The following is a 9,831-nucleotide window of genomic DNA, read 5'->3' as shown; positions in this document are numbered from 1 at the left end:
GGTCTTGCTGAAACTATACTACTGTTCAATAGGTACACTTGCCTACATCGCGATAATAGTTAGTTGAAGAATGAGTAATTATAAATATTTAAAACCTGTCACGAAATAACGCGATCAAGTTTTTGGCACCGTTGCCAGGGAATTGAAATATTAGGAACACTCAATTTTTATTACTTTAGCCATTTATTTTTCTTGCACTTTAATTTATTATTATTATTTATTAATTTATTTTTTCCTTCTCTTGGCAGGTTTTTATAGTTTATGACTAGAAGAAACCTATCAGGACCATTACTTTTTGACGAAGAAATTGATCGCACAGTTCGCAAAAACCAAAGAGAAATAAGGCGAAGCTTATGATACACAGAGAACAAGCAAGAAGACGATACTCAACCCCTAATCGAAGAGATGGCTGAAAACTAAGAAAACCAGCTACCTCCTGCAATTGCGGCTAATCATAATCCTACTCCACGCACTATGTATGATTATGCTAAACCTTCTTTAACAGGAATTGAATCAAGCATAGTTAGACCTACTGTAGCTGCAAATACTTTTGAATTAAAACCTAACACTATTCAAATGATACAGCAATTTGTTCAGTTTGACAGTTTGCAGGATGAGGATCCTAATGCTCACTTAGAAAACTTCCTGGAATTCTGTGATATATTTAAAATCAATGAAGTTTCTGATGATGCCATTCGTCTTCGATTATTCCCTTTTTCATTAAGGAACAAAGCTAAACAGTGGTTGAACTTGTTACCACGAGGGTCAATTACTACTTGGGAACAAATGACCGAAAAATTCTTACTAAAATATTTTTCGTCGACTAAAATGGCTAAATTACGTAATGATATCTCTTCTTTTATGCAGATGGATTTAGAAACACTCTACGATGCATGGGAGAGATACAAAGATCTTTTGAGAAGGTGCCTTCACCATGGGTTACCGCTTTGGCTCCAAGTTCAAACATTCCACAATGGTTTGAATCCTTCAACTTGGCAAATGGTTGACACAGCTACTCGGCAAATATTTAAAACCTATCACAAAATCATGCGATCATGCAACGGTAATGGGTGCATTCACTATCTATTTTTTAACTAAATAAGGGCATCTAGATATGCATCATCAAAGAAGAATTTTTGATTTTGTTCCAGTAATGAGCATAAGGGCTTTGCAATTTTGAAAAAATCTCTAATAAACCTTTGGTAAAACCTCGTGTGTCCAAGAAAACTACGAATACCTTTCATGTTTGTTGGTGGAGGTAATTTCTCAATGATTTCTACCTTAGCTTTGTCTACTTGAATGCCTTGACTAGAGATGTGATGGCCTAACACAATGCCTTCAATTGCCATGAAATGACATTTTACCCAATTCAGGATAGGATGTATGTCCTCACATCGCTTAAATACTTTATCCAAATTGTCAACGCAATGATCAAAATCATTCCCATAGATTGAGAAATCATCCATAGAAACCTCTAAAGAGTCTTCGATCATATCTGAGAATATTGCCATCATGCACCTTTGAAATGTGACTGATGCATTGCAAAGACCGAAAGGCATAAGGCGAAAAGTGAAAGTAGCAAAGGGGCAGGTGAAGGTTGTTTTCTCCCAATCCTCCGGTGCAATAGCAATTTGATTGTACTTATAAATTTCACAATTTAGCCCATTTTACTCAAATTCATCAAAAATTCAAAGACAAAACATGTTAACCCAATACATATCTTTCATTTACTAACATCAAACTTCATAAATCTCATAGTTTCATCAATGGCATAACTCTAAATCATCAACAAAATCAGAAATTGAGACATGGGCTTAGTAAAACACAAAGCAACGATCACAAAAACATAGAAATTATAGAAAACCGATCAAAAATCATACCTCAATTGAGCTTTAGCTTAGCCAAACCCTAAATGGTTCTATTTATTTTATTTTTCTTTGATTTTCGGCAATAGATGAATATAATGGGTTAATTTTCATGTTTGTTTAATTAATCTAATAGCATTAATATACATTTTACTTAAATAACCTTATTAATATCATTAAAATTCCACCAACTAATGTCCATTAATGTCATTTAATACAACCCATGGTCAAATAACCACATAAGGAGCTCACAATTAATGAGACATAAAAATTACGCACTTTAACAAATACAATGCAAATTTTGCATTTTATGCGATTAAATCCTTTGATTAAATCCTTTTATCAAATTAAGCACACAAATGATCGAATTTTCATACAAAATTTTCACACATATTGTAACACCCCTTACCCGTTACCGTCGCCGGAACAGGATACAAGGTATTACCAGAACATAACACATACCATTAAACATAACCAAGATATAAATATGTCATCCAATTTGATAGTGCATCGTATAATATATGTCTTGAACAATATTAGCCAACTTTAATGGCTTGTACAAAGTAGCTGGTCGAGTACTATAACTAATATTTTAAACCAAGACAAATATGACACGTAACAAAATAATTAAGCCTACTATACATGCCATAATTCAAAACGTTTAGTTCAAATACCCTAAAGTATGATAGTGCGGGTAGATCTTCACGATCCTTAACTCCTGAGCAAGCCGAAGGACACTATAAGACAAAAGAGAGAAACAAAGTAAGCTTATAGCTTAGTAAGTAAGTATGTAAATACTAATTAAAGAATCTAACATGTTTACACAACAATTCAAGTATATCTACTTTAACTTCACTATTCATTCCACTTTGATTAAGCTGTCTTTGCTGCGTCATATTCACTAAATAAATCATAACTCGAGTTACAAAACTCGAAATTCAAATCCGTAAAATTTCCCTGAATCTAGACTCATAAAGCTTTTTGCTAATTTTTTCTATAATTTTGGTTCAGCCGATTAGTACAGTTTATTAGTTAAAGTTTCCCTGTTACACAGCTCGACTGATCTGACCTCTGTTCACTACGAATTGAATTTCTCTCAGTACACAATTCAAACAACCCTGAAGTCTGTTTCATTTAAAACTAGTCTCAATAAGGAATTTAGGCATGTAAACTATATTTCTTAATTTTCTTTGTACAATTTTTAATGATTTTTCAAAGTTGGAACAGGGGATCACGTATTCATCCTGAGCAAGTCACATACAATTGTAAATATCTCAAAATATAGAAATCCTTTGCTTGCTCTGTCTCTTTTATCTGAAAGTAGACTCATTAAAATTTAATTTCACATCTTATTCAACCTCTAATTATATTCCTCCTATTTTTGGTGATTTTTCAAAATCACGTCACTGCTACCATCTAAAAACAGTTTTAATGCTAATTTCACTCTTTCACACATTCTTTATGCTAACCTCATTTTATCTTATATATGTATATACCACAAATCATTTTCACCACATTTCATTCACCATAAGTGTAGGTCCAAACCACAATATCACCACAAAACCATCCCGTTGAACAATTCGGATCAATCCTCGATATTTAATGGTTTCAAAGACACACCCCACCATCATACTTCGTTTAGTTCGGCTCTCTTGTACACATGGTGAACATTTAGTACCACTCATGCGACCTAACCGATTTGTCTCAGTAGCTCTCTTGTCTACATGGTGTCCTTCACTTGGAATCACGCATGCGACCTAGCTACATTTATCTTTCACGTAGCTCTCTTGTCTACATGGGATACATCTCGTATCACACATGTGACCTAGCTACTACAGGTGTCTCGTAGCTTTCTTGTACACATGATGTGCACTCAAGATCATACATGTGACCTAGCTACGCTCCTCTATTTCATTCGATCTCTCCGAATGTTCAACCGGATCTCTCTCTCGTATTTATTTCCATTCTTCCAATAGTCGATTTATATTTTAACATCAGCTAGTATGTTTATATAATAGGCTGAAATATAAGAATGTACATGAAATTATTGTAATATTTACATACAAACTTACCTTGGTGCAAAATGTGGAAATTTTGCAATTTAGTCCAAAACTTTTTCCTTCCCCCGTTCGAGATCAATTTCGCGTCTTTCTTGATCTATAATAACACATTTAGCTCATTTAATACTCATACTATTTATTTCAATCCAAAATCACATCATGGAAAAATTACATTTTTGCCCCCTAACTTTTACAAAATTACAATTTTGCCCCTAGGCTCGGAAATTTAATTTCAGCCCTTATTCTTATATTTTATGATATTTCTGAACATTTTTCTCTTCTACAACAACATCAAATTCTCACTCTATCATATAGTTATGAACAATAGGTATTTTTACCGATTATGCTGCTTTTACTCGTTTTCACTTAAAACCGAGTAGCACAAGTTATTTAACATAATTTAAAACCTCATATTCTATCATAAAACATCAAAATACACAAATTTCACCTATGGGTATTTTTCCAAATATGAACCCTAGGTTAAATTATTACTAGCATAAGCTTAATCGAGCTTAGGGATTCCAAAACGTAAAGAACATTAAAAGCGGGCTTAGAATCACTTACTATGGAGCTTGAAAATTGAAGAAACCCTAGCTATGGAGAGAGGAGAATTCGGCAGCAACTAAGGAGGATGATGATCAATTTTGTGTTATTTTTCCCATTTTATTTCATTTAATATCCAAATGACCAAAATGCCCTCCTTACTAAACTTTCAAAATTCCTTCCATGTCCTAATTTTGTCCATGAACTTAAAATTGATCAAATTGCTATTTAAGACCTCCTAATTAATATTCCAAAAAATTTCATACTAAAACTTCCGGGATGCAAATTTTGCAACTTATTCGATTTAGTCCCTACTTTCAATTTAAGCACTTTAGGCATAGAATTTCATCACGAAATTTTCACACAATCATGCAATCATATCATAAACCCCAAAATAATTATAAAACAATTATTTCTATCTCAGATTTGTGGTCACAAAACCACTATTCGATTAGGCCCTAATTCGGGTTGTCACAATTCTCCCCCTTTTGAGATTTTCGTCCCCGAAAATCTTACCAGAAAGAGGTTTGGGTCTTGTTTCCTCATAGCTTCCTCGGTTCCCACGTAGCCTCTTCTATCCCATGTCTGTGCCACAATACTTTCACTAAAGCTATACTTTTATTTCTTAACTGTTTAACCTCTCGAGCCAAAATCTTTATTGGTTCCTCCTCATAGGTCATATCCGATCGAATCTCAATTTCGTTGGGAAATCACATGTGAAGGATCGAACGATAACGTCGCAACATTGATACATGAAACACGTTATGAATTCTTTCTAACTCGCCAAGAAGGCCAACCGATATGCCATCGGTCCAATTCTCTCGATAATCTCAGACGGCCCAATAAAACGCGGACTCAACTTGCCTTTTCGACTAAATCTCGAATCTTTTCCATGGTGACACCTTCAAGAACACTTTATCACCCACCGAAATTCAATCTCTTTTCTTTTTAAATCGCATATGACTTTTGTCGATCTGAAGCGACTTTCAAGCAATCTCGAATTACTTTTATTTTCTCTTGGTTTCTTTAACTAGATCAACTCCATGAATCTGCTTCTCACTAAGCTCGGTCCAATATAAAGGAGTCCGACACTTACGACCATACAAGGCTTCATACGGTGCCATTTGTATACTTGATTGATAAGCTGTTATTGTAGGCAAACTCAATCAAAGATAGATATTTCTCCCAACTACCTCCAAATTCTAAAACACAGCATCTAAGCATATCTTCGAGTACCTAGATTACTCTTTCCGTTTGACCATCTGTTTGTGGATGAAATGAGGTACTAAAGTTCAATTTTGTACCCAAAGCTTCTTGTAACTTTTTCCAAAATCTCGAGGTAAATCTTGGATCTCTATCGATATTATAGACATAGGTACTCCGTGCAACTTCACAATTTCAGCAATATATAATTCGCTAATTTATCAAGTGAGTAATCAGTGCGTCTTCGGTATAAAGTGGGCTGACTTTGTTAATCTATCAACCACTACCCAAACAAAGATCCTTCTTTTTAGGAGTTAAAGGCAAACCGGTTACAAAATCCATGGTAATCTTGTCCCATTTCCACTCAAGCACCATTACGGTTGAAGTAATCCTCAAGGTACTTGATGTTCACTTTTACTTGTTGATGATCAAACACTTGGTTACAAATTCGAAATGTCCCTTTTCATACCGCCACCAATACTGACTTCTTTAAATCATTATACATTTTGTGCTACCAGATGAACGATAAACAACCATTGTGCGCCTCATGTATATTTTCCGAATCAATTTATCGTTTTTCGACACATATCCTGTCTCGAAACATCAAACAGTCATCTGGTCCAACTCGAAAATCTGAGTCGTAACCTGATTCGCATTGAGTTCTCTTGATCCGCAACTCACTATCATTCTTTTGAGCATCACAAATCAACTGGAGAAATAACGGTTTAGCTCTCATCTCTGCTAAGATTGACCCATCATTAGACAATGCTAACCCCGTGTTCATGGCTCTCAAAGTAAAAAGAAATTTTCTGCTCAAGGCGTCAGCAACTACATTTGCCTTTCCCGGATGATAATCAATCACTAGATCATAATCCTTTAATAATTCAAGCCATCTTTGCTATCGCAGATTCAGATCCTTTGATTCATCAAGTACTTCAAACTTTTGTGATCGGTAAAATTCGGCATTTTCACCGTACAAATAATGTCGCCAAATCTTCAAGGCAAAAACAACAATGCCGGTTCAAATTATGTGTAGGATAGTTCTTCTTATGCGGTTTTAACTGTCTCAAGCATAAGCTACCACTTTACCCTCTTGCATCAACACACATCCAAGGCACATCAATGATGCATCACTATAAATTACTTAACTCCTTTCCGATTCGGGCTGTACTAAAATTGGTGCTTCAATAATCGTGCTTTTAACTTTTCAAAACTTTGTTGACATTTATCAGTCCATTCAAACTTAACATTCTTTTGCAACAACTTAGTCATAGGAGAGGCAATCATCGAAAATCCTTCAACAAAACGTCTATAATACCCAGCTAAGCCTAAAAGCTTCTAACCTCGGATACATTCTTGGCGGTTTCCAATCAACGATCGCAGAATTCTTGCTTGGATCCACCGAATACCATCACCTGAGATTATATGCCCCAAAAATCTGACTTCACGAAGCCAGAACTCACTTTTACTAAACTTGGCAAACAGTTTCTTTTCTCTCAAGATCTGCAATATAGTTCTCAAGTGTTCGGTATGTTCGGACTCATCTCGAGAATAAATTAAAATGTCATCTATAAACACTACTACAAACTTATCCAAATATGGCCTAAGATCCGATTCATTAAGTCCATAAATATAGTGGAGCATTTGTTAAGCCAAAAGGCATCACAAGAAACTCATAATGTCCATACCTTGTCCTAAAGGCAGTTTTCGGCACATCCGACTCCTTAACTCTCAATTGGTAGTAACCGGACCTCAAATCAATCTTTGAAAACACTGTGGCCCCTTTAACCGATCGAATAAATCATCAATCCTCGGCAATGGGTACTTGTTCTTTATAGTCACCTTATTAAGTCGACGGTAATCAATGCAAAGTCTCATTGAACCATCCTTCTTCTTCTGAATAATACAGAGCACCCAAGGAGAGAAACTCGGTCTCACAAATCCCTTGTCTGTTAACTCCTGCAATCGAGCCTTCAATTCTTTTAATTCATGAGCCATTCTATATGGAGCAATCGAGATCGGTGCAAGATGCGGCAACAAATCAATGGCAAAATCTATCTCTTTGTTCGGAGGCAACCTGGCAATTCCTCCGAAATACATCCGAAACTCACAGACTATCGATGATGATTCAAATTTCAGTTGAGGCAACTCAATATTCATTACATAAGCGGATAAGCTTCACACCCTTTTCTCATGTATTTCGTGCGGACATGTGCGAAATCACCATAGGCAATTTATTTGATTCATCTGTTTCAACCCACGAATTTATCCATTTTCACATTTCAACTCTAGTGTCTTTTGTTTACAATCTACCTTAGCATCATACAATGTTAACCACCATTCCCAAGATAACGTCAAACTCACCAAATGGTAACACATCAAGTTGGCGGGAAAATAGTGACCTTGAATCATTAATGGGCAATTCTTGCAAACCTTGTCAACTAGCACATATTGGCCTAAGGGTTCGACACTTTAATCGTAAACTCGATAAATTCAACAGCAACTTTTTATTGGATACTAAATTCATACAAATATAGGAATGAGTGGACCCGGATCAATCAATGCAATAACAATAGTATTATAGAGAAAATGTACCATAAATGACATCGGAGATGATGCATCTTCTCGGCACGTATAGCATAAGCTCTAGCAGTGCTCTAGCTTCGATCTTGCCGTTAAATCTTTCATCACGCTTTTACTACTAGTCCCACCTCCAGATTTCTCGGTGGTCTACCTCTACTAACGGTGGTATTCATCTAGCACTCAAATCTTTCTTCTTTAACTTTCTCCGGACAATCTCTAATAAAATGCTCGCGAGAACACTTTGAAACAAGCTCGCTCGGTCCCCAACACTCACCATAATGTTGCTCGCCACATTGTCTTGACACTCGGGCTTTCTAGGTCGCACATTACCCACACTTGCCACCGAAGTAGCTTGAGCTTTAGACCCCGAATATGCTCTACCACGATCTCTGTGTGAATCCCCAATTGAAACTGTCATTCGAGGGTTTGTCTCTTTGGACCTCTTTGGTTGAGATTGAAATGGCTTGCTTATCTGTCTTTTTCTGACATCTCGGGCCTCAATAGTAGCTTTTCTTCTTTCTTTGTTCAATTCTTCGGTTTTAAGAGCTCGATCAACCAATACTACAAATTCTTTCAACTCCAAAATTCCTACAAGCACTTTAATGTCCTCATTCAGCCCATCTTCAAATCTTCTACACATAATGGCCTCGGTGGACACACATTCCTGGGCATACTTGCTGAGTCTTACAAATTCGCGTTCATACTCTGCTACAGACATTTTCCCCTGCTTCAATTCAAGGAACTCTTTCCGTTTTTGATCAATAAATCGCTGACTTATGTATTTCTTTCTAAATTCTTCCTGGAAGAAATCCCAAGTAACTTTTTCTTTTGGCACCACTGCAACCAAAGTCTTCCACCAGTGGTAAGCCGGATCTCTCAAAAGTGATACAGCACACTTTAAGCATTCCTCGGGTGTACATGAAAGCTCATCAAATACACGGGTAGAATTTTCAAGCCAGAATTCCGCTTTCTCAAGATCATCATCGACCTTTGCTCTAAACTCTTCGGCCTCTTGTTTTCGAATCTTGTCAACCGGAGGCTTGTTCATTCTTACCAAATCTATACCTTGAGCAGCTAAAGGAATCGTCTGAGGTATAGGAGGGGGTGGAGGAGGTTGAGCATTTGGATTTGCTCGAATAAATTCAAGATACCAATTGTTCATCATTTGGAGAAAGGCATCCCGAGCCTCATCTCCTTGTCTCAATGTCTCAGTCTACTTTCCACAGTAGCGGTCCCTTGTGCGGGGCCAGCGCATTACTAACAACATCATCACCGCAGTTCCTTCAGGATCCATTACTATATTAAAACAAAACACGCTTTAGAATAATCGAGTCACCACACTATCACAATATTTTTATGGCATGTATAGCTAGACTTTTACACACACTTTATTAGTCCGAGAACCGACTAAACCACAGCTCGATACCACTAAATGTAACACCCTTACCTTCTACTGTCATAGGAGCAGATACAAGGTATTACCGAACATAACACATACCATTAAACATAACCAAGATATAAATATGTCATCCAATTTGATAGTGCATCGTATAATATATGTCTTGAACAATATTAGC

The 9,831-nt window shown here is 36.4% G+C and overlaps 1 non-coding gene across 1 annotated transcript; it reads right to left on the bottom strand.

The window, feature by feature from the left end:
• Positions 1-834: 834 nt before the first annotated feature.
• Positions 835-941, bottom strand: LOC128282344 (small nucleolar RNA R71). The gene has a single exon (XR_008272599.1). It is a non-coding gene; the product is annotated as a small nucleolar RNA R71 (small nucleolar RNA).
• Between the last annotated feature and the right edge of the window lie 8,890 nt (positions 942-9,831).

The sequence above is a fragment of the Gossypium arboreum genome, chromosome 1, assembly GCF_025698485.1.
Source record: "Gossypium arboreum isolate Shixiya-1 chromosome 1, ASM2569848v2, whole genome shotgun sequence".
NCBI lineage: Eukaryota > Viridiplantae > Streptophyta > Magnoliopsida > Malvales > Malvaceae > Gossypium > Gossypium arboreum.
This window is presented reverse-complemented; position numbering and strand designations above follow the sequence as displayed.